Below are 3,047 nucleotides of genomic sequence, written 5' to 3' on the forward strand. Positions count from 1 at the left end.
ACACACACATATATATATATATATATATATATATATATATATATATATATATATATATATATATATATATATATATATTACTACAATTTCGTAAATATAATGTATATCATGTCGTCTTCTTCTTCTTCGAGTTTCAATCTGAAATTCAGCCAAAATCAAGTCTAATCTTCACCAAAATACCCTCAAAATTGAGATATAAACTCCGAACCATATTCTCAATTATTTGCATCAACACCAAATCCAAACAAATAATGATTTTGGAAAACCCAAATTTGAATTCAAAGCTTCAAAGCTTTTTAATGGCTGTCAATGGTGGAATTTCTCCTCTCTTTTGCTTTGCTTTAAATTACTGAAATTAGGGATTAAGAGATAGAGAGAGAGATGTAGAGAGAATTCCCAATTCTTTGCAACAACACCCAATTCAAACAAATAATATTTTTTGAAAACCGAAATTCGAATTCAAAGCTTCAAAGCTTTTTAATGGTTGTCAATGATGGAATCGCTGCTCTCTTGTGCAAGATACGTGGGGGAGAGGGGGTGGGATGTGGAGAGAGAAACATGGGGGGAGTGGAATATACGTTAGAGTGATTTTAGAACACTAATTATTATCATTAATTCCCTTAAAATGTACATAAATGGTAATTGGGTATATAAAATGTAATTATAGTAAAACTTGAATAGGGATGGTAATATAGTTTCCTATAAATGACCCAATTTCCATTCATTGATCCTTACAATGTGATTGCAAATCAAAATCATTATTTATCGATCAAACATATACACCAAAATTAGTTATCAAAAACTGAGAGGTTAACACCTAATTAGCATTAACTAGCTTCAATGATTGGTGGAATTAGTTGTTAAATCACCAGGATTCAAAGGATTGACACCTTTAACATTGCTAATTATAGGATCATATGAGCAAACAATATAAACACCCTTTTGATCATTGCAATAAACAAAGCCACTGCATCCAACTTTCTTGGTAGTTTTCCAAACCACATTCAAGTAATGCCCACATTCACATCCTTCCTTTTCAGGTTGGCATTTGCAAACATTATTTACCTCATCGAAAAACTTCTTTTCTGAGAATCATTTTTGCACTACACCAGTTGTAGGTGTCTCTTTGTATAGCTGCCAGAAGATGTTCTCTCCATAAGGCCCGGTTGAATGTTGCCTGTAAATGTAAATTTAGGAATGTAAAATATAGAGGCGGATCTAGGATGTATACTTTATGTGTTCAAATTCAGAATTACACCACGTTCTATCTAATTTAGTGAGTTCAAAATGTACTATTTGTACATATTTAATGTATTTTTTGATAGATATACAGGGTTTGAGACGAAAATATGGATTCAGATGAACCCATAGCTTCTATTCTAGAACACCCCCCCCCCCCCTCAAATGGGCGGATAAGGCTAAATCTAGGTACCTGACTCAAAACAGGATGAATTAAGAAGTGTGTTAAGTGCATTGTCTTGGCGTAACTGGTAAAGCTGCTGTCATGTGACCAGGAGGTCACGAATTCGAGGTCACGACTTTCTTGATCGCCTCGTAGGCATAGGATTTAAGTTACAAGCAGGTCATTCATGAAACTTATTTTAAATATTATTTGCTCACGAGCTATATTTTCTTTTTTACCTGTACTTACAATCCTGCTTACGTTGAGTAGCCCAATCAAGTGCAAAAGAGGCTAAATTAGCATCCTATTGCAAAGGAGGAACACCAACACTGCTTCTTTAATCATTGTGAGCCTTAAGGAATTCTTGTTGAACCCAATCAAAAGATATTGGTGCTGCTTCCGTTGAGGAAATGAAGATTAATAAGTTGAAAAACACCAAAAAAATTGGTGGTATTTGAGCCTTTGACATTGACATTGACATTTGCATTTCACAATGACAATGGCAGCAGCAATATTGGAAATGGTTCTCTTTCTCGTCCTAGAAAACTTGTTTTTGTTTGATTTAAATGTAAGGAGAGTAGCGTGAAGAAAGGAGCAAAGATGGTTAGAGATGAGAATTCGGTTAACACAACTTCTAAAGCAATTTGTATGGGTCAGAACCCGACCCCACGATAATTAACGAGGCTAATCCCGTTTCAAGCTAATTCATGATTAATTAGTGGTACGACCACTTAGAATTGACGATGTTCAACCCGCATCCGGCTCGATCGACAAGGCCATGGCCTATCCGCCACCATAAAGGCGAGATCCCAACGTGGTCACGGCCACTTATTGCTAGCTCACAAAGCCCACAGCTATAAATACTAAGAGTGGAAGCCCTAGAAAGGGGGCTGCTTCTTCACCACTATAGAGAGGAGAGAGAAGGAAAAAATATACCCATCTTATGGGAAGAGAAAACACCATTGTAAGGCGTCAACCTCTTCATGGAGAGGCAGACCAAACAAATATTATCAATAAAAGTTTCGAATGTTTCTCCCCCTAATTCTGAGCACCTTATTCTCGTTTCTTTCATTTAGTCCAACGGATTATTACGATTTGCTATGATTATCCCGTGATTATTTGTATTGTTTTACACTCACAAGATATGTAATAACTTTTGAGCAAACAATTTGGCGCCGTCTGTGGGGATTTCATAGCAAAATCGCGTAGTTCTTCCATGGACCAAAAGGAAAGAAACGCCGGAAAAAGAAGAGCAGCCCCGCATAAACAAGCCAAAGCGGCATATCAGGCCGACGGAACTCGAAGATCTCGAATCGGGATCCAGTTCCTCTGTTTCTCATCTATCGGATGGTGCAAACAAGAAGAAGAAGCCCCCCCCTCTCTTTTGGGGAGAATCTTCGTAAGAGATCTCCCACATCCCTGATAAGGGCTCCGGCCGGAAACCAGCACGGAGGAATCTCGAATCGAGAATCGCTTCGAGACAGCCTACATACCCTGGTTGGGAAGATAACGATTAAGCTGCTCAAGATCTCGAATCAAAACCGAGCTTCAGCTCCCAAAAACCCACGAACCAAGAAAGTTCAACAACAGTTGAACTGGAACTCAGGCTATGCGCCTTCGCCATTCAATCCAGGCTATGCGCCTT

At 38.0% G+C, this 3,047-nt stretch overlaps 1 long non-coding RNA gene across 1 annotated transcript; it reads right to left on the reverse strand.

Moving 5' to 3' along the window:
• Positions 1 to 989: 989 nt before the first annotated feature.
• On the reverse strand, positions 990 to 1,916 carry LOC109212443. Its single transcript, XR_002065847.1, has 2 exons — positions 1,642 to 1,916; positions 990 to 1,177 (listed from the first exon to the last, which is right to left on the reverse strand). It is a non-coding gene; the product is annotated as an uncharacterized LOC109212443 (long non-coding RNA).
• Between the last annotated feature and the right edge of the window lie 1,131 nt (positions 1,917 to 3,047).

This window comes from Nicotiana attenuata, unplaced genomic scaffold (genome assembly GCF_001879085.1).
Source record: "Nicotiana attenuata strain UT unplaced genomic scaffold, NIATTr2, whole genome shotgun sequence".
Lineage (NCBI taxonomy): Eukaryota > Viridiplantae > Streptophyta > Magnoliopsida > Solanales > Solanaceae > Nicotiana > Nicotiana attenuata.